Source organism: Anabrus simplex, chromosome 3 (assembly GCF_040414725.1).
Source record: "Anabrus simplex isolate iqAnaSimp1 chromosome 3, ASM4041472v1, whole genome shotgun sequence".
Lineage (NCBI taxonomy): Eukaryota > Metazoa > Arthropoda > Insecta > Orthoptera > Tettigoniidae > Anabrus > Anabrus simplex.
Genome location: NC_090267.1, coordinates 99934247 through 99957656, shown reverse-complemented (window position 1 = coordinate 99957656; position 23410 = coordinate 99934247). Strand labels below are relative to the sequence as shown.

The following is a 23410-nucleotide window of genomic DNA, read 5'->3' as shown; positions in this document are numbered from 1 at the left end:
TTAAATCCCCAACCATCTTCCAGTCAGTATACCTCCTACACAGTATTCCACTGATAACAATCTCCGCTTCCTTAAACTTCACCCGTGCTGCATTTACCAGATCCCAAATATCCTCAATTATGTTGGTACTTAGTGTATCCTTTTCCCATTTACCTTAACACCTTTAGTCCTGGTAATTAATTAGAAGGACTGGTGTTTACTCTTGACTTCTAGGCTGTTGCTACTTACCAGACGTGTTCTTAGCATTTCATCCTCTGTCTGAGGATATGCTCTCCCTTCGATTGATGCACGATAAAATCCTACAGGCATACTCTGTGAACAAACAATAAGAAGGTAGGATATATTACATTATCGTGAATCGATAGGAAATGTTATTTTCTGTACGAACTAAGAAATAAATGTTACAGATATAATAAGAAATGGTCTAAACAAGCCATATTAGTCTGAAAAAAGCTGCATCGGCAGATGCACTGCCTTATTATACATAAGAAAGAAGGAAATAAACAGAAAAGTGTGGATGGAAGGAGAAAAATAGAAAGAAGGAGAACTGAGAAGAGACAAACTAACAATACTTTATTTTACGGTATTCCGAAAACCAGTGGCATCCCTGGGCTGAAGCAAATGAAACACTGCTCCACTAAGTCAAAACTCCGGCTCCATGGCTAAATGGTTAGCGTGCTGGGCCTTAGCTCAAAGGGGTTTCGGGTTCGATTCCCGGCAGGGTCGGGAATATTAACCATAATGGGTTAACTCCCCTGGCACGAAGACTGGGAGGTTGTGTCGTCTCCATCATAATTTCATCCTCATCTCACCGGGCGAGTTGGCAGTGCGGTTAGGAGCACGCAGCTATAAGCTTGCATCCGGGAGATAGTGGGTTCGAACCGCAGACTTGGCAGCCGTGAAGAAGGCCACGACCGCTTCCTTCCCACTCCTAGACCCATCCTATCCCATCGTCAACTTAAGACCTCTCTGTGTCGGTGCGACGTAAAGCAAATTTTAAAAAAAATCATCCTCATCACGACGCACAGGTCGCCTAATCAAAAGGTCGTCAAATCAAAAGACCTGCACCTGGCGAGCCAAAGTCCTCGGACACATCCCGGCACTAAAAGCCATACGCCATTTTTACTAAGTCAACACACAATTCAGATTAGTTTCAAATGACCTCTAAATTAAAGTAATAACTGTTATTTTATCTTGTTCGAAATTTCAGATTTATTCCCGTCCATGAGTAAAATTGCTGCTTCAGTTAGCGCTAAGGTTAGACAGTGAAGCAATAGGAGTTTGTTCCTACAATGTCTTTCGTCGGCAAAGCACTCCTTATGCTCAATATGCACTACACATATTGTTACAAGTCAATTAAAACATATTATTATTAAGTAATAATCGAGTATCATGAATGTGGTGTCATCGTGATGACCTGTCAGACGTAATGTGCCAGGGTATCAGGGTTTGAATGTTCATTATCCAGAGGATATGCAGTTTTGCATGCAATATATATTTGTGTTTTCAATACATGAAGTTGCATTAAAGATTCCTTGTGCGAAGGAGCAAAATTACCTAATCAATTTACGCAGGGAATCGATGAAGCATGGCAGCGCATGAATCCGGAGGGCATGGGGATCGAAAAATACTTAATAATGTTGCAAGGTAAGATATCATTATACCGAAATAAGGAAAAGATTCAACCAGGAAAAACAGGGTAAGTATAAGCAAAGAAGGTAATAAGTTCTAATCAAACAAGAGGACTAACCCCTGTAATTTATGTATATATTAAAATCACAACTGAGGACACAACCTTAAGATATGTAACATGGCCACACACAAAGGACGTGCTTCCATAACCTTAATAAATATAATCATTTTTACACAGAGTACCCATGACACGCGACCATACAACTCTTGAATAATTAGCAGCTAGTAGAAGAACAATTTACAAAATATAAAAAAGGAGGGTACATTAGCAACGACAGGCACATTGATAACAAGTTTACAATATTCTTCTTCTCCATTTTCTACCGCTTTCCCCACACCTGTGGGGTCACGGGTGCGAACTGTATCGCACACGTGGATTTGGCCTTGTTTCACGGCCGGATGCCCTTTTGTGGTGGTTGGTAGTGTGGTGTGTTGTCTGAATGTGAAAAGGAAATAATATCAAGGTTACAATAACCCGTCAATAAGAACAAAGGGCCCGAAAGGACTATAAAATGAAGAAATAACTAGGCGTAAAGAAAGAACACTAACAGCAAGAATGTCTCTTGCTTAGCTTTACATTCGCGAAATATAATGTTCAGTTTTGCAACGTAGCTGAAGTCTTGAATATAACCTTAATTTGAAAAGAAAGTCTTTGGCTAACCACTAAAAAATCTCAATTAAAGGCAGATATTATATAAAACTTATTTCCAACACTGAAAAAGGCGAGAATCACACTATATTCAGACAGACGGCCTGCGTATTTCTGAAACACATTATTAAAGTCCATGGCAAGAGAAATCACTCGTCTTTTGAAAAAAGTGTGCGGTCCAGTGCTGCCATCTAGGGATTCAAGGATAAATCAATTCGTCCAGAGTTCGTTAAAAGAGCGTTCAATGACAGCAAAACCAACTTCAATATTGGATTCGGTCTTGACCACACTACAATTCACTTAAATTGACTTTAAGCATCACTGAAGTTTCAGAATATCTATAGGGGTAGGTCTATATATAAAAAAAGAGTTTTGTCTGTACATTGCCCAGAATTTAAAAAATAATGGTGTTTCTGTATCGGCCATGTCCACACAAACAAGAAAATGCACTTTTTTAATTTACCGTCATGTCTGTCTGTCTGTCTGTCTGTCTGTCTGTCTGTCTGTCTGTCTGTCTGTACCGCATCACGAGAAAATAGCTGAAGAGAATTTAATGTAAATCGGTATGTAAAGTTGGGGAATAAGCCGCTATAATCTAGGCTATTAATCATTTTATTCACGCTGACTGAAATGGTAGTTTAGGGGAAGGCCTAAAACTAAATTCTCACATATTTATGTTATTAGGGTCCTATTGATAAATACTACATAAGTTATATAGAATTACATTTCCGATCATTTATCTCTTATACATTTTTACCGTACCGGCTATGATAGCACAGATATTCATGAATTTGTATTTTTGTTGCTAAGTCCGCATCAATTCCGAACCACAAGAAAATAGGTAAACAGAAATTAATAGAAATCGGTATGTAGAATATTGAAATAAGGAACTACAGTCTAGGCTATAAATAATTTTATTCACCCTGGATAAAATTGCAGTTTAGGGGAAGGCGCCTAAAATGTAATTATTAAATACCTATGTTAATGGTTCTATAGGAAAGTACTACATAACAAAAGTTATAGAGAATATAATTTACGATCATTTATGTTTTATTCAGTTTTACCGTACCGACTATGATACAAGTGGTATTTCAGAGTCGGAAGAAAACTAAATGTGAAAGCCTACAATATCGAAAGCTCACACTGATTCTGATGGTTCCGTCAACTTCCGCTTCGAATGCTAGCTATGTACCGCGTACGGTGAGCCGTCTGGTGACGAATTAATGTACTACTTCCACTTCTATTATTAACGTCTAAATTCAAATTTCATTCCTGGAGAAGTTTTCCTCGTGAACAGTCGAGATTTTCTTCTGAAGACGCAGAGCGCAGTTCTCTGCGAAACGTAAAGAATTTCACCTCATTTTCCTGAAACGGCATAAGCTTAAAAGCCTGTATCATGTCTACAAGCACGGGCCGTTAGAGCATCAATGGATAACATTAAAAACCTCTATGGGGAGGATACTTTTAAGAAGGCTTCAAAATTCAGCAAATTAAGGAGAAAGAAATATATTCTTCATTCCTCTTTATGCCTTCTGCTGAGGTGCCAGGACCATAATATCATTCGCAACTGCGTGAAGCTGAACCACACATTAAATACTCCGAAGGCCAGGAGAATATATCAGCGCGATAACAAGGCTCTTGGGATTGAGAGAGTGCATTATACTCGTAATTAACTGGACTCAGTCTCCCGAGAGTTGTTTCACTTACACCTGCTGTTAAGCAAAACTCGCTTGCAGGAATTGTGGTTGTCTTTCGATCGCATTACTGCTATACAGGCTGAATGAAAATTCAACCAGGTGTCATTCAGACAGAAATCTAAGCTCCTCCGATTGGCTCATAAACAGGCAGTCTCTCGCACGAACCCGAATGCTAGTAAAACTGTCGTCAATCATTCCAAGAAATCTTTGTACGACAACCAAATAGCAGTTCTAGCTAGGGGTCTTAATTTCGCTGTCGCTCCCTCTAAAATTCCCACTGAGGAGTTAATTACTTCCACTAAGGCAGTCATCCACAAACTACCTACGGATAAGGCCGAGGAGTTAAGACAGAAATGTGTGAGACTCATAAAGTCTGCTGTAGTACCTGCGCCCAATTTAACAGGAGGCGAGAGGAGGACTCTGAGGGAACGTAGAGACGATTCTGAACTGACCGTTCTCTCGGCTGATAAGGGTAATGCGACTGTGGTTATGGACACTGGCTGTGGTTGTGGACACTGACGAGTATAAGAATAAGATCTCAGCTGTATTGTCAGCGCCTGTTTACAGGCTGAGCTCACGTGGCCCAACCCTAAATTTCAAAAGTGGAGGCTAAACATCCGCCCCCGGGGGACGCAGTGCCACCTAGATTACACGGACTTCCTAAGATATATAAAGAAGATGTTCCCCTCAGACCTATTGTCAGTGTAATAGATAGCCTACTCCTACGTATACTCTGTTTAAATACCCAAGCAAATTGCTTCAGCCACACATAGGACGTACTGAATCATACGTTAGGGACTCTCTGTATTTCGTCAAAAAGTTGTGAACTATAACCCTTCAACCTAATGCACTTCTTCGAGCCAAGTCTCAAGGAGGGCCACTATATCGAAGGAAATAGGTAATATTGCATTCTAAAATAGCATTCCCTAGTTACCTGCTACTCTCTTTCGTCCCCTCTTTCTCACCCTTATTTCTATTTACATCCGCTGCATTAGTCGTTTTGCTTCTACATAGTTCTCCGCATTCCTTCTCTTTCCTCACTGCTCTCTTCCCTTTTGGACGTCTTAGCAAAAACTTTGACCCCCATCTCCTCTTTCCCTTTGCTTTTCTTCCCCCACAGATATTTTAGACTTAAACTCCGCCTTCTCTCCTACCCTAACACCACAGCACTTGCCGGTGTCACTCTGCTGTCCCCACCTCTCGCCGCACGTTGATCAGCCTCTTCTTCTCCCATCCGGTCTTCTCTGCTAACTTTGCTCCTCTCCTCACCTTCAGTCATTGTCCCATCATCACCAGCCGGACCCTCCTCGACTTTTCATACGCCTTTCATTACCGTTTGCATAACAGCCTGTAGATAATTTTTGTCCATTTCCTGCAGCTTATCAACCGACCATTCTCTTGACCATCTTCCGTTTTCCACCACCAGCTGTTGGCCTCTAATGAACGCTCTCAGCCCTTGTTGCCTCGCTCTCCACATATGTCTTCCTGTGTGTGTGTGTTTACTCCTCAGCCCAAAGGCTCCTTGGATCCTCAACAGCTCCACCATCAGCTGTCATAGATGGCCTAGGCATCACTGAAGAGGCGTACTAGGGAAATGAGGAGTGAAGTAGTTTCCCGTTGCTTTCCTCACCGAGCCAGAAGTTGCTATTACATATCAGTCTGCCAAGCGCACTGAAATACATGCACCAACCAACCCTATGAGCAATATTTTCACACCATTCATAGCAGGGACTGGCTGTAGAAGGAATGGCATTACTACCATCACTCATACCTCAGTCACTTTCATTTTGTCAAAGCCAAGGATAAACCTGAGACAGATCAATGAAAGTAACAAGATTGCTCTAGCCCATACCAGTAGACATAGTGCACTGTAAAGACTAGGTTCCGCAAGCAAAGGCATATGTCTTCCTATCACTTTAAAATCTCTGCTCGCTTCACTGCCTATATCCTGTTTCATCCATATCTTCTCTTCCTTTAGGTTCCCTGCGTTCCTTGGAACAACGTCTGACATCAGGGTAGATATTAATGTCTGTAGCATTTTCCAAAATGTGTCGTTCGTGCTGTGTACTAGGTTTTAGATTAAATTTTACTGTTTCAGATACTTCAATGTTTAAATTCCCTGAATATAAAGCTTTATGGGAGGAATAGATAAGTAATATACACCGGAAAAATTAAGTCAAACGCCAAACTGTTTAACATATCAAACCAAGATTTGTGGTTAGGGAATACCTCTTTCCAGTAGAAAATGGCGAGTCTTCTAGGAAGTCGAGTTGAATTTTGCCAAGTGCTGAGAACAAGATTTTAATTACTTTTGATGACCGCAGAACAAACTCCTGGTTCCACTTAACGTAATAATGAAGGATGATAGTGTTACTTTTATTAATGTACACGATGATGGTAGATTTGACTATATCCATCAAGGAATGTCTGTTTCGAAGTGTCGAGTACTTTGGATGTGAAGGTGTTATATAAAAAGGTAGGCGTGTGCCTACCGAGACCTTCTGTACAACTGCTGGGATAAGCTGTACAATATGGTGAGTCAGTTCACAATATTATAAACATATTTCCACCTCCAATAGGATTTATATCCTAGTAAATATTTTAGAATACCCCTTGATTCCTGATAGTGATATGGAGATAGATGTAGGAAAATAACATTTGTTTTGGTATGAAATTGGAGTTATTAGTTTCAGTTTAGTGTGCAGCATCCACCAAAGCTGCTGATAGGGACTGCTACAATTTCTTACACGTATCCAGGAGCTTATCAGTGAATTTTTCCTCTTTATAATATTAGTATAGTTAGAACCCCACTGTCGGCAGCCCTGAAGATGGTTTTCCGTGGTTTCCCATTTTCACACCAGGCAAATGCTGGGGCAGTACCTTAATTAAGGCCACGGCTGCTTTCTTCCCACTCCTAGCCCCTTCCTGCCTCATCGTCGCCATAAGACCTATCTGTATCGGTGCGACGTAAAGCAAATAAAAAATAATAGTATAGACTAATAAATTACATCCCTACACATACGGTTGCCGTCAGGAAGGGCATCCAGCCGTGAAACAGGGTTTAATCTACATGTGCGACACAGTTCGCACCCGCAACCTCACAGGTGTGGGTAAAGCGATATAAGTAGAAGATACTCATTTTAAAAAAAATCACCCGCTTTTTTATTCCTTTCACCCCCTTAAGTGAATACAACGAACTAACATAATGTATATCTTTGATAGAATAGGTTCGTAAGCATAATATCCAAGCTTGCTCCACATTTGACCAAGAGCTCCTTGTATCCCACATCTATTGAGAGTCAGAAAGTTGCTTTAGCTATGAACATTCATCATTGCATTATTGTGGTATGATATATAATGAGTGTACTGTTATTTATGAATGTAAAATCTAAATAGTAGATCAACAGAGATGTGCCAAACCTACACGCTCACATTAAATTACTTTGAATTTTCTACCGTAGCAATTCTGTCGTAATATTTCTGTAACTGTTCATGTAGGATTGCATTAGTGGATGTCGTCAGATCTACCACAATCATGTACCTTAATAAAAGGAACGCTATCATCCTTTATTACTAATTATGTTAAGTGGAACCAGCAGGTTGCTAGATAACATTTACTGTTGCATGTCATATTCATTTACCTGCATGTTTCGTTATATCAGTTGTGTTATTCATATTTTAAACGATGCTAAGGTAATGCATTAACCTAACTAATGCATTCGTTCGTAATCCTTTTCTTCTTTATTGTGCACTATTTTAATTATTGTCTACTACGTACATATTATTGACATTAATCTTGGAGTTCTTGGTGGAAAGTAATCTAATATGCGAAGCTTTTGCGTCGAAATAAAATTATTTAGATGACTCTCTAACCTTGAACAGTCGGCAGCTGATCCCCCTATGATGTCCTTAAGTGTATTTTCCAAAAAGAGTGTGTTCATTTTTAAAGGAGATTCAAGTACAAATTTTAAAGTCTGTAACATCTTCTTTTTTGAGACATATGTATCCTTATATAAATAATTCAACTCCTTCCTCACTTTCTTTCACCCCCCCCCCCTTAAGTGGATTTTCTGATAACGAATATTTGTGTTCTTTTATTTTTAAAGAGGATGCCAAATATCAATTTTCATGCCTGTAACATGTTAAGTTTTTTTGATTTATTGTAGATAATTTCGCTGCTGTAGAATCCTGGAGCAGACGTTGCCATGGTTACGGCAGTTCATTACTTTATCCGATTCCTATAGCAGGGGTAGAGTGGTGCCAATCTCTCCGTAACGGTTGGTTTCAGGACCTTAAAGCATGGTTTTCGGGCCCGTAGGGCTTACTGAGCTTTGTTCTTTGCGTGAAGAGAATTAAATTGAGCTTTTACTCGTCCTTATACGACAAATTCGATATTTTGCCTATATTAGCCTATTACTTTTATATCTCCCCCCGTACCCCCACTTCGAATTGTTTTGAGAATAAAATACAGCCCAGGTTACTCAATCGCAATGTGGCTTTCTATATGTGAAGAAATTTTTAAAATCGGTTCAGTAGTTTTGGAGTCTATTCGTTACAAACAAACAAATTTTTCCTCTTTATAATATTAGTATAGACGAAACATCACAGTAAGAGGATCTCCATATCAGCGCCAGTCTACCAAATTACATTTTCCTTCCACTCGTGATTATTCCGTACTAGACTCCCCTAGTATTAACCTGTATGCTCTAGTAATGGTGATAAATTACAGGTTAGTGCTGATCAGAGGGACTTCATCGTAAAAAAAAAAAGAGAATTAAGCATCTCCAGGTGAAGGTTACTTTTTTAGCAGAAGATGAAAAGAAGAATAGAAAAGAATGCTGAACTATAAAGGGAGGTTCAAGAAATTAAACACCTAAAAATTGGGTAAATACCTCTAATGAAAGACTAAACAGGAAACAGAAGATACTAATTGATACCATATTGAAGAAAAGCAATACCAGAAGTTCAAAAGGCATCCGTTAAGACCAGGAACTTCTACTGGAAGCGCTCCTATTGAAAATTAAGTCCCCGAAAGGGCATTGTAGACAGCATGACCTTCTGCCACTGCCATCACCATCACTTCTTCGCAGTCTATTGAAATGCCTGAAGTGTTCCTACGGTATCAATCATCATTCAGTCAGTGCCATTTCTCAAGCCTTTAACACTTATGATGATGATGACAACAACGCGTTAAGAATATTAGTATTTGATGCAATTAAACTAAAGAAATACAGTTTAATGGCACTTAAAAATAGATGGATTCGTGGACATTGATGATCTCACACCAGAACATCTACAAGCAAATATTGCAAATCATGCCCTAGTGTTTATGTTTATACCACTCTTAAAGCCCTGGGTACAACCTATTGCAATATATGCAAGTCGAAATTCCACGCCTGATTACATACTGTCAAAAATAATAATCCAAGTTATTCAAATAGAAAATGCTGGGATTCAAATTGTTGGATTTGTGTGCGATGAGAGTCAGACAAACAAGAAAGATTGGCAATGTCGTGGTATCAGTGGTAAACTAAATAACTTAATTGTAAGCATTCCCAATCCTGCGAGCTCCTCCAGAAAGGTATGGGCATTTTCAGATGCAGTTCATATCCTTTTTTTCTTTCTGCTAGTGTCTTTACGTTGCACCGACACAGATAGGTCTTCTGGCGACGATGGGATAGAAAAGGCCCAGGGGTTGGAAGGAAGCGACCGTGGCCTTAATTAAGGTACAGCCCCAGTATTTGCCTGGTGTAAAAATGGGAAACCACCGAAAACCATCTTCAGGGCTTCCGGCAGTGGGATTCGAACCCTCTATCTCCAAGATGGAAGGTCATAGCCGTGTGCCCGTGACCGGACGGCCAACTCGCCCGGTCAGGGAGTTGCAAATGGCTAATTTGAGATCCTCGAAAGTGGCTTGTTGAGAAGGACGCCATTCGAATGTGATAACGTTCCTACGCAGAAAATTCAGGGGTTAGCAAAATTTGGGGTGTATTTTCTAAAGAAATTTACCATCCCAATGAATCTAGCATCACTTTTAACATCTTTGGAAGGCTTAAAAGTACGGATAATTTGAGTTCTAGAATGATCTACCGAAACTCCATCCGGGGAAACAATGTTGCCCCTAAAAGACATGCATGGTTTATCAAAAGGTACTTTCTACAGCTTAACCGTCAAACTTGCGGTACGAAGGCGTTTTTATGCTTACTCTAGATGAGCCAGATGTTCCTCGAAAGTCTCTGAGAAAATAACAACATCATCCAAATAATGGTAGAGATATTCAAATTTAATATCAGAAAAGACCCTATCTAGCAGCCTAGTAAGAACCGTTGCGCCCGTGGGGAGCACGAAAGGCACGCGGTTGTATTCATACAGGTTCCAGTTGGTAGCGAAAGCCGTCAGATGTTTAGATTCTTCCGCCAGAGGATCTGGTTATAGGCTTCATTGAGATCTAAGATGGTAAAGAATTTAGCTTTACGAAATCAAGAAAAACATGAATGCAAGTCGGTAAGAGGTATTGACTGTAGAACAATCTTACGATTCAACGCCATGTAATGAACTACTGACCTGAAGCCACCGTATAGTTTAGGCACCAGAAAAATAGGTGAAGAATACGCCGTCTTAGCGAGTCGAATAGTACCATTACTCAATATCTTGTCTATAATTTACTTGAGGGCCTTCATTTTAGGCGGAGACAACATATAAGGAGGAAATCTTACGGGGATCGAATCCATAACGTCTATCTTGTATTCAATTAAGTCAGTCACACCTAGATTTCCCGAAAACACATCGAAAAATGACTGACATAATTTAGAGAATGCTGGTTGCCTGATCCGCGGATAGATGCATAAGGTCTAACGCCGTCTCACTCTGAGGAGGCGAAATAAGCGAAAATGAATCAGATTTACACGTCAAAATGGGTATATGGAAATTACTATTAAACTTGAATGTGCAGGATTTATTTTGCAGATCGAGCACGAAACCTGAGTGAGACATGAAATCGGCCCCTTATATTACAGGGCATGGCAACAAATAAATGAATTTCCAGGTAAACTTAGAAATACGAATTTTAGCAGGGATGAATCATCAAATTTCTAAAGGGGAAGAGTTTGCCGAAGCACATTTTACAATGGAAGAAACATATTCAGGAAATTTACAACAATTTACAACAATTCTTCTGAAATAATAGACACAGTTCTTCCTGAATCCAAGAGAGCAGTAAGAGGTACATTGTTTATTTCAATTTTGATGAAGGGAACAAATTCTGGAGCATCAGAATCTATTTTAAAGCATTCTCTAGGACCGTCAAAGAAAGCTTGAGATGGTCTTCCTTCCTTAGAACATACAATGGTATTGTCAGATTCAAACGGGGCTGAACCTGGAGAGACAGACTGGGAAGAGGACTCAGCCGGGTCCTCTAGTCAAATTCTGTTGCTGTTGTTAATAGAGGTAGAACAAGAAGGTGTACTATTCGACGAGTTGCAGTTCTTAGCCAGTTGTGTAAATCAACCACATTTAAATCAGACTGAAAGAGACGACGATCCATTTTTAGATTCTTTGTTATTCAATAGAGGACAATTTCTTCTTAAATGGTCCGCAGACCCACAATCATAACGTGTTGAGGAGTGAAATTCTTACGAGAGGGTGACCGAGAAATATTAGAAGAAGGCGGTGGACCGCGAGCGACTCGCAGCGTATCGGCATATTTTGCTCCTTCCGGAGACACGGGCATGGCCTCAAGTTCCCTAAACGTTTGAGGGCGGGAAGCAAAACGCAAATATGATTTGTAAGAGGGCGCAATTCCTTCAATGATAGTTTGTTCACTTTGACCTTCGGAAGAGTGCAAGGCAAAAACCCTAGTATAGAAAATATCCTGAATGAAATCAGCTAGATTACAAATTTAGCGATGATTAACAGTCACAGAAAAGAGCATTGTTACTCTTGACAGGTATAATTTTTTTTTTACTAGGGGCTTTACGTCGCACCGACACAGATAGGTCTTATGGCGACGATGGGATAGGAAAGGCCTAGGAGTTGGAAGGAAACGGCCGTGGCCTTAATTAAGGTACAGCCCCAGCATTTGCCTGGTGTGACAATGGGAAACCACGGAAAACCATTTTCAGGTCTGCCGATAGTGGGATTCGAACCTACTATCTCCCGGATGCAAGCTCACAGCCGCGCGCCTCTACACGCACGGCCAACTCGCCCGGTGGTATAAAATTTACAAGAGCACGTTTTGTTCCGATCGTTTACATTACATGGGATTTTGTGCTCCAAAAAAATACCATAGTCCAGCCTCGCAGATGCATCAATTTCTAACGATGCACTCAAGTTCCACCTGAAAACCTATTGGTTGTCCTCACATAAACACATTTATACACAGTTGCCCTGATGTGGGCTTATATATTGCTCATCCTCGTCACTTATAGAGTTCACTGTTCCCAAATGGAATCGGCACAAGAAAAATTGTACAGTCTGGAAAGAATACACAGGAGCTTAATAGCCCATACTACGTGGCCATAATGGTAAAAGAAGAAGGTTGCGCATGACCGGCCATAAATAAAAGTCCAGGAGGCGAGATTCTTACACTCCTTTAAGAAATTATTAAAACCCTAAGTGGGCTTATGGCCCAATAATTCAGAGGCTAATCCTATAGTACTCCGGGGTGACTAAATGAGAAACATTAAGTACCAGACGGATTCAAGAAATTGAGATCTTTTGAAAGTTCTAGTCACCCCATGCAAGGTTGGATGGGATACGGCAGGCGGTCAGCACTCTTCGTTCGCTTAGATTACCTATTTCCCAGTAGGGAAGAGAACAGAGTCCTCAGACTTGTCGAATATTCTACATTTAAGTCGCAAGATTTAGAAATGTACATTAAATAAAAGAGGTTGAAACCTTCCCCCCAAACTGTTCACAGGAGCTATCACATATCTATGAAAATTCTGCCATTACCTTGAGTCGCTGGGCCTTCCTCGCGCAGGCCGCGCCCCTGCCTCCCTTCGGACACGCCGCACTCACAATAACTGGAGCAATTCAACCCATACGGCTCTAAAGCGCCCTGCTTTATAATACTTTAAAGAGAAGCTTCCAGAATGCTTTACTGATAGACTGGATTCGTGTACACACCCCCAATTTTTACTGGCTAGAGAAAATATTTACAAGTTTTTGATAGACTGATTACAATCGAAGACGAACCAGCTGAAGTGTTGAAAACTTCAATACATAAACAAAATAATCTTCAAAACTAAAGGTGTGCCAACTGCAAAAATAAACATTCATTTAAGAAATAATTAGAGTTTAGCCCGCTAGAGGTATCAAAAAAACAGATGGTGGAGACAACTAGCATTTGAAGGCCAAAGTTTCTTGTAGTTCACAAGTTGGCCTTAGTGAAGGCGAGCTGTTTAACTAGCCGGAGAAGGTGTGCCTCTGGTACAATTATTATTATTATTATTATTATTATTATTATTATTATTATTATTATTATTATTATTATTATTATTATTATTATTTCCTCCTCTGTGGTGTAGTGGTTAGCGTGATAAGCTGCCACAAACGGAGGCCCGGGTTCGATTCCCGGCTCTGCCACGAAATTTGAAAAGTGGTATGAGAGCTGTAACGTAGTCCACTCAGCCTCGGGAGGTTAACTGAGTAGAGGGGAGTTCGATTCCCACTTCGGCCATTCTCGAAGTGGTTTTCCGTGATTTCCCACTTCTTCTCCAGGCAAATGCCGGGATGGTACCAAACTTCAGGTCACGGCCATTTCCTACCATCTTCCTTGTCTATCCCTTCCAATCTTGCCATCCCCAACACAAGGCCCCTGTTCAACATAGCAGGTGAGGCCACCTAGGCGAGGTACAGGGCCTCCTTCCCACGTGTATCTCCCGACCGAAAGTCTCATGCTCCAGGACACTGCACTTGGGGTAGTAAAGGTGGGTCCGCTGAGTCCGAGGGAAAAACCAACCCAGGAGGGTAAACAGATTAAGAAGGAAGGAAGGAAGGAAGGAAGGAAGGAAGGAGGGAGGGAAGGAAGGAAGCTTATTATTATTATTATTATTATTATTATTATTATTATTATTATTATTATTATTATAAAATGTAAAATATCGGAAATCGTATTTTACACAAATTTTATCATTTAGTGTTTTTTCAATGCAGCTATGTAATATTAACAGGTAAATTTTATATTTTCTGCTTTGAATGCCTTAATAATTGTTATGCCACTGTATACTCATCATAGTCTAGTGGACTCTTCCAAATATCCCTGGAATTAAAAACCGAGTTTCAATAAAATGTCAATCCGTTTTTCCGTTATGTTGAAAACAAAACAAAACATTGAACTGAATTTGAAGTGTACAGATACATTTGTAATTTTATTTATTGATATAGGCTACATTTTCCCTTCTTTCTTAATCCGTTTACCGAGCTTGATAGCTGCAGTCGCTTAAGTGCGGCCAGTATCCAGTAATCGGGAGATAATTGGTTCGAACCCCACTGTCGGCATCCCGGAAGATGGTTTTCCGCGGTTTCTCATTTTCACACCAGGCAAATGCTGAGACTGTACCTTAATTAAGGCCACGGTCAATTCCTTCCCATTCCAAGGCCTTTCCTATCCCATCGTCGTCATAAGACCTTTGTCGGTGCGACGTAAAGCAACTAGCAAAAAAAAAAAAATTCTTAATCTGCTTACCGTCCAGGTTTAGTTTTCCCTCGGACTCAGCGAGAGATCCCACCTCTACCGCCTCAAGGGCAGTGTTCTGGAGCGTGAGACTTTGGGTCGGGGATACAAATGCAGAGGACGACCAGTACTTCGCCCAAGCGGCCTCACCTGCTATGCACAACAGGAGCTTTGTGGGAGGGATGGGAAGATTGGAAGGGATAGACAAGGAAGAGAGAAGGAAGCGGTCGTGGCCTTAAGTTAGGTACCTTCTCGTCATTTGCGTGGAGGAGAAGTGGGAAACCACGGAAAACTACTTCGAGGATGGCTGAGGGGAATTGAACCCCCTTCTACTCAGTTCACCTTCCAAGGCTCTATGGACTCCGTTCCAGTCCCCGTACCACTTTTCAAAATTCGTGGCAGAGCCGGAAATCGAACCTGAGCCTCCGGGGGTAGCACTTAATGACACCAACCACCACACCACAGAGGCGGACAATCTAGATTTATTCCGAACAATAATTAATTTTAATTAATACATTAATAACGAAAGGTCCATTCATGTGTGCTCATTTATTTATTTATTTATTTATTTATTTATTTATTTATTTATTTATTTATTTATTTATTTATTTATTGATTTATTTATTTATTTATTCCTAATAATACTTCAAATGAGACTCCGTGGCTCAGTCGGCAGTGCACCGGCCTCTCACCGCTGGGTCAAACCCCGGTCGCTCCATATGAGATCATTGCTGGACAAAGCGGAGGCGAGACAGGTTTTTCTCCAGGTGCTCCGGTTTTCACTGTCATCTTTCACTCCAGCGACACTCTCCAAAATCATTTCATCTGTCAGTCATTAATCATTGCCCCAGGGGAGTGCGACAGGCTTCGGCAGCCGGCACAATTCCTATCCTCGCCGCTAGATGGGGGTTTCATTCGTGCCGTTTCTGACCCGTTCGAATGACTGGAAACGGGCTGAGGATTTATTTTATATTTTTTTTTAATACTCCAGTTCCATGAGGTAACGAATTCATCTGTGTCAACCTTATTATTATTTTTTTTTTTCTGACAAAATTTTCTCGAATGTAAGTAGCGCTATTCGCACATGTTGAGTATCAACTTCTTTCAGCTAATAGTTTAAAAAAATACTCCTTGGTACTCCACTGTAGTCAAGGGCATTTCTCAGAACCTTAACTGGACCGTTTTTGTCAATAGCTAAGACAGGAGAGAATGAAATGGCGTATGGCTGTTTTAGTGCCTGGAGTGTCCGAGGACAAGTTCGGCTCGCCAAGTGCAGGTCTTTCGATTCGACTCCCGTAGGCGACGTGCGAGTCGTGATGAGGATGAAATGATGATGAAGACGACATATACACCCAGCCTCCGTGCCAGAGAAATTAACCAATGATGGTTAAAATTCCCGACCCTGCCGGGAATCGAACCCGGAACCCCTGTGATCAAATGCCATCACGCTAACAATTTAGCCATGGAGCCGGACAGGAGAGAATAATAAATAGAAATGAAGTTTATACCTCTCTGGAGACAGTATCCTGGTTGTAGGTGCGGTCATATGCGGCTTGCATCAACCTCATTTCTTCCATTTTTGATGCATTTCGGACCACAGAATTGGGAACGGCTGCCCCTTTCATGAAAATGTTAGGTTTGTTCCATAATTCCATGTTAGATTCTGGCTGTGTGGTAGTGGAAAATCTCCTTTCACGATAGTTGGCTGGCAGAGAGTTTCTTCTGATTTCGTAGAGAGCGTTTATATCCTGGTCCTGAGAACAGAGATTATATAGATATAGAAAAAATGCATCGTATTTCGTATTTCAAAGCCATTATGATAACATACAATACCGGTAGTACTGATGGTTGTACTACTATTATTATTAAAATTATTTAATAATTATAAGTTGATCCAGGATTTTCATGCACTATCAATTCCCAAAATATGCATGCATTTATGCACTATCATATTGAACCCACAATTCTAACCCTGCTAAATATTGCAACTAGAAAATTGCAACTACAAAATACAACTACAAGCGCAACCAAAGTTCTTTATTGCAAGCATCTCACCCTCCGTGGCAGGCAGGACAAGTCACCATAAGAACTCTCCGTGCGAGCCATCCATTCGGACGGTGTCGGAACACTTCGGCCGACCTCGTGTAGTTAATAATTCGCTTCTACATAATAAACCTTCATTGCAAGAGATTTCGGCAATATCATTAACCAAGAAATAAATAATTAAGAATTGTAAGAAATATTAAATAAAGCTAAAATCCACAGGGTGGAAATGAATTTAATTAGGCCTGGAGAAAAGTTGGCTTCTGTACTGGCAGATTAACAGTGCGTGTCAAGGCCACGCCATTAAAAAGCGCACGAAGTCGCCTGCATGAAATTAATTAATTACGCCCGTTACAGGCACAGACCTCCTCTGCGAACCATGTGACCTTGCCGCGGTGGGGAGGCTTGCGTGTCCCAATGATGCAGATAGCCGAGCCGCAGGTGCAACCATATCGGATGGGTATCTGTTGAGAGACCAGACTAACGAATGGTTCATCGAAAGGGGGGTAGCAGCCTTTCGATAGTTGCTCGGGCGGCAGTCTAGATGATTGACTGATACGGCCTTGTAATAATACTCAACATGGCTTAGCTGTGTTGATACTGCTACTTGGCTGAAAGCAACGGGAAACTACAGCCGTAACTAACTCCCGAGGACATGCAGCTCTCTCTGTATGAATGATGTACTGATGATGGCTTCCTCCCGGGTAAAATATTCCGGAGGTAAACTAGTCCCTCATTCGGATCTCCGGGTGGGGACTACACGAGAGGGGGCGATCATCAGGAAGGTGGATACTGACATTCTGCGAGTCGGAGCGTGGAATGTTAGAAGTTTGAATCGTTGTGGTAGGTTAGAGAACCTGAAAAGGGAGATGGATAGGCTAAAGTTAGATGTAGTTGGTATAAGTGAAGTACGTTGGCAGGAAGAACAAGATTTTTGGTCAGGCGACCACCGAATTATCAACACAAAATCAAACAGGGGAAATGCAGGAGTTGGTTTAATAATGAATAAGAAAATAGGGCAGCGGGTAAGCTACTACGACCAGCATAGCGAAAGGATTATTGTCGTCAAGATAGACACCAAACCAATGCCAACCACAATAGTGCAGGTCTATATGCCTACTAGTTCAGCAGATGATGAAGAAATCGAAAGAATATATGAGGAGATAGAAGATTTAATACAATATGTAAAAGGTGACGAGAATCTAATTGTGATGGGAGACTGGAATGCAGTGGTAGGTCAAGGAAGAGAAGGTAATACAGTAGGAGAATTTGGATTGGGACAAAGGAACGAAAGAGGAAGTCGGCTGGTTGAATTCTGCACTGATCATAATTTAGTCCTTGCCAATACTTGGTTCAAACACCACAAACGGCGGCTGTATACGTGGATGAGACCTGGAGACACTGGAAGGTATCAAATAGACTTCATTATGATTAGGCAGAGATTCAGAAACCAGGTGTTGGATTGCAAAACTTTCCCAGGAGCAGACGTGGACTCTGACCATAACTTGTTGGTCATGAAATGCCATCTGAAGTTGAAGAAATTGAAGAAAGGAAAGAATGCAAAAAGATGGGATCTAGACAAGTTGAAAGAAAAGAGTGTAAGGGATTGTTTCAAGGAACATGTTGCACAAGGACTAAATGAAAAGGCTGAAGGAAACACTATAGAGGAAGAGTGAAGAGTCATGAAAAATGAAGTCAGTAGGGCTGCTGAAGAAATGTTAGGAAGGAAGAAAAGATCAACTAAGAATCAGTGGATAACTCAGGAGATACTAGACCTGATTGATGAACGACGAAAATACAAGAATGCTAGAAATGAAGAGGGCAGAAAAGAATACAGACGATTAAAAAATCAAGTGGATAGAAAGTGCAAGGTAGCTAAGGAAGAATGGCTGAAGGAGAAGTGCAAGGATGTCGAAGGCTGTATGGTCCTGGGTAAGGTAGATGCTGCATACAGGAAAATCAAGGAAACCTTTGGAGAAAGGAAATCTAGGTGTATGAATATTAAGAGCTCAGATGGAAAGCCACTTCTAGGGAAAGAAGACAAAGCAGAAAGATGGCAGGAGCATATCCAACAGTTGTATCAAGGTAAAGATGTAAATAATTTGGTTCTGGAACATGAAGAGACTGTTGATGCTGATGAAATGGGAGACCCAATTTTGAGGTCAGAGTTTGACAGAGCTGTGAGTGACCTCAACAGGAACAAAGCACCTGGAATTGATGACATTCCCTCTGAATTACTGACTGCCTTAGGAGAAACCAACATGGCAAGGTTATTTCATTTAGTGTGCAAGATGTATGAGACAGGAGAAGTCCCATCCGATTTTCGGAAGAATGTTGTTATACCTATTCCCAAGAAAGCCGGTGCTGACAGGTGTGAAAACTACCGCACCATTAGTTTAGTATCTCATGCCTGCAAAATTTTAACACGTATTATTTACAGAAGAATGGAAAAACAAGTTGAAGCTGAGTTGGGAGAAGATCAATTTGGCTTCAGAAGAAATGTAGGAACACGTGAAGCAATCCTGACTCTACGTCTGATCTTAGAGGATCGAATCAAGAAGGACAAGCCGACGTACATGGCATTCGTAGATCTAGAAAAGGCATTCGATAATGTTGATTGGACCAAGCTATTTATGATTCTGAAGATGATAGGGATCAGATACCGAGAACAAAGAATTATCTACAATCTGTATAAAAATCAGTCTGCAGTGATAAGAATCGAGAGCTTTGAAAAAGAAGCAGCAATCCAGAAAGGAGTGAGGCAAGGCTGCAGTTTATCCCCTCTCCTTTTCAATGTTTACATAGAACAGGCAGTAAAGGAAATCAAAGAGAAATTTGGAAAGGGAATCACAGTCCAAGGAGAGGAAATCAAAACCTTGAGATTTGCCGATGATGTTGTTATTTTATCTGAGACTGCAGAAGATCTCGAGAAGTTGCTGAAGGGTATGGATGGAGTCTTGGGTAAGGAGTACAAGATGAAAATAAATAAGTCCAAACAAAAGTAATGAAGTGCAGCCGAACGAAGGCAGGTGATGTAGGAAATATTAGATTAGGAAATGGAGTCTTAAAGGAAGTAGATGAATATTGTTACTTGGGTAGTAAAACAACTAACGATGGCAGAAGTAAGGAGGACATAAAATGCAGACTAGCACAAGTAAGGAAGAGCTTTCTTAAGAAAAGAAATTTGCTCACTTCAAACATTGATATCGGAATTAGAAAGATGTTTTTGAAGACTTTTGTGTGGAGCGTGGCATTGTATGGAAGTGAAACATGGACGATAACTAGCTCAGAAAGAAAGAGAATAGAAGCTTTTGAAATGTGGTGTTACAGAAGAATGCTGAAGGTGAGATGGATAGATCGAATAACGAATGAAGAGATACTGAATCGAATTGGTGAGAGGAGATCGATTTGGCTAAATTTGACGAAAAGGAGAGATAGATTGATAGGACACATCTTAAGACACCCAGGACTTGTTCAGTTGGTTTTTGAGGGGAGTGTAGGTGGTAAGAACGGTAGGGGTAGGCCAAGGTATGAATATGACAAGCAGATTAGAGCAGATGTAGGATGCAATAGTTACGTAGAAATGAAAAGGTTAGCACATGATAGAGTGGCATGGAGAGCTGCATCCAACCAGTCTATGGACTGATGACTCAAACAACAACACACAGACACAGAAAATATCAGTAAACAACACCATCATGACTTGGAAATTCGGTGGAATTATTGGGGTGAGTTTCAAAGAAATCGATCCAGTGGTTATCAAAATGTATGATTACACCATCATACATCATGACGAAGATAGCGTCATTAGATAAGCTATAAGTATCTCTTCCACTGGACAGTAGCCACTCTCACTTGTTCGGTCATCGCGAGGGTGGATCCGCGCCGCGTTAATATAAAGTAGAGGTCTTGAACTATTTCTTCAAATAAACTTGTGATATGTATTGAGTTAGCTAGCTTGAAATGAAATATTTACCGAGTGGTAAAATGGCAAAAGACATCTCTTAGTTGAATTAGTAATATAATTCCTTAACTTCTGCAAATAAGAACCGCGAGTGCATAGATAGCTTTAATTAAATTATTGTGCGTCTTTATAACCAGTAGGGGAGTTGTAGACTAGCCGAGATAAGCTTCAAGTCTCATATCTCTTGGCCACCTGGCATAACAAGGGGATGATAGCGAGGCAGATTCTCACGGACAGTCGAGAGTTCAACGAGGAAAGGTGAAGGCGTCCATATCGAGTGCATCATATAGAAAAATTCCCTATTTACCTGTTTTGTACCAACTGAAGTGTAGAGTCTGTATGATTATAAATAGCATAATTGAAAGGGAAGAATGTTCTCTGCACATACGAGTGGCTAATTTCGGAACGAGCTGGTTAGAATGTAGCCAGGATGACTTCGGAAGCTACAACGCTGTTACAAGGTCGGTCTATTTTTAAAATGTTTTGTAGATAGAAATTGTAAATGTTTGTCCCATTAAATCACTATGTTTCGTGTGTAGAAGTTAAGTACCATATATTGTAATGTTGAGGCGAAGTGTCTATGATTCATGTCAGTGCGCGAAACTCTAAAAAAAAAAAAAAAATGCGTTTAAAATTTCTTTATAGAAATGTAATATGCGAAGTTTAAAATATTGTACTAAAAATCAATTAAATATGTTCAGGCTGATAAAAGTTACATTAATGATAACGATAAAATAGTCACGGTGAGCGTGATAAAGTCAAATATCGTGATTTAATTGAATAAAACTTTAGTAAGCACATTTTTTGCTCTTCATTTAAAGAAGTTAGGCTATTTTCTGAACCCCATCGTTTGGTCACTGTAGTGACAGAAATAAACCAGCTACGACCCCAAGATAAGAGTTGGATATTGCTCTATTGAAGCAGTTGCGGCAGACGACCAACGATGGAACGGTAAGTTCAAGGGTTCAATTTGGCAAAACATGCACAATAAACTTGAAAATATGCACTATCAAAATTCAGTTCCTTTTGAAACCAACGGAAACTGATTTCTCCAAACTGTCTTTATTTAAGCTCATCCGTTTATCTGTCAGCACTTTCTTAAGCACACACCTTTTTTACGTCACAAGAAGTGACAGTTGCATAACTAAATGAAGACATTTGGAACAAAGTTATGTCAAATTGTACGTCTTTGCATTTTCACCACAGAACGTCTTTTATAAGCTTGACAAACTCAAAATCAGGATTCGAACGGAACACTTTGTTCACCTTATCTCTACCTGCCGCAGCTACTTCTTCGTGAGATGATTGCAGATGATGATGTTTTCAATAACTACTAAAGACTTAAGCTGCGATAACAAAGACGTGTGACGAGTGAGAGTTCTGGGTAGGAAATTCCAGGGTAACAACGGAAGAGGGTTCAGTGCAAAACCAAGGTTTATCTCAGTAATGGGCTGTCACAGAAGTGTGATACAAGTTTTGTTTTGTTCGTCTAATATAGATTCGTCTAAAATTAAGAAAAATTTAGTAGTATTTAGTAAGACACAATTTACGGTTTAATTTACAGCAATTTATAACTGGGACACGTTATTCCTAACAATTACAATGATCGACGTGGGACCTTCCGGCTTACGTCCATGTTTACTCAAGCAATAGATGAGAAAGTGCTTGGTTAATTGGTTTATAGGACCTCTACCGTACACCGTAAGTACTAACTTTGGGTGCCAAATAAGATGTCAGGAATACAATCTCTCCGTCTCTCAATAGTAGACATTCCGTATAACCTGGTAAAGCGGTACCAAATTCTGCACACCAACATTCATAAAAAGCACTATTATTCAACATAACAATATATATGCGCCAAAGTCAGAATAAAAGTCATGGGTATGCAATATAAACATCCAAATATTTGCTATTAAATACAACAACTTCAAAATATGCATTATGCATGAATGTTCTCCTAAAAAGGCCAAACCATGCAAACAAGGAGGAAAAACAACGGTTATTTAGAATCATTAAGTCATGAAACGAACATTGCAAAGTTTGAGATGTGTAACCAGTTTATTTAGAAATATGCATTTGCATGGAAATCTGGGCTCTAATGATAAGTATTTCGCAAAGTAGTAAAATTAACTGAAGGCTTGAGGATCTATTAGACCTATTAGATCGTCATCCCTGAATCTAGTTGGATCCTTAAACAGCACCGCCACTGGATATGCGATTACGGAGTAACCTCAACAACCAATGGCGGTGTCAAAATGAGGCCTAGATGCAAACTGGGGCCTGAGGTAGTTTGAGGGATTGAGGGAGGAAGGAGATAACGCTCTTGCATGATATTCTCTCTCTCTAATTTAGATTTCCTCTTTGAATACCTATGCAATGCACAGTATTAGCTTTAGTACGGTACGATTGCTATCAACAGCAAATACTATAATCATATTATGACCAACGTTATACGATCAGAAAGAACAGAACCATTAGTAAATATATCTGGTATTTCTTTGGAATTTTTCATATACACCTCAGCAATCATTAAACCATGATCACAAAGTTTCAACACCGACGAATACCAACATATCCCAACTAACAGTAGTACATGATTCCTCGGCTCTTTTTTAATATACTCCCGGTAAGACCGTCTCCTTAGCTGAAAGGTCAGCGTTGAGACCTTCGGTTCAGAGGGTCCTGGGTTC

The 23410-nt window shown here is 40.4% G+C and overlaps 1 pseudogene; it reads right to left on the bottom strand.

Moving 5' to 3' along the window:
* LOC137498865 (uncharacterized) overlaps window positions 1–23410 on the bottom strand; it is a 50547-nt pseudogene that overhangs the window by 9254 nt on the left and 17883 nt on the right.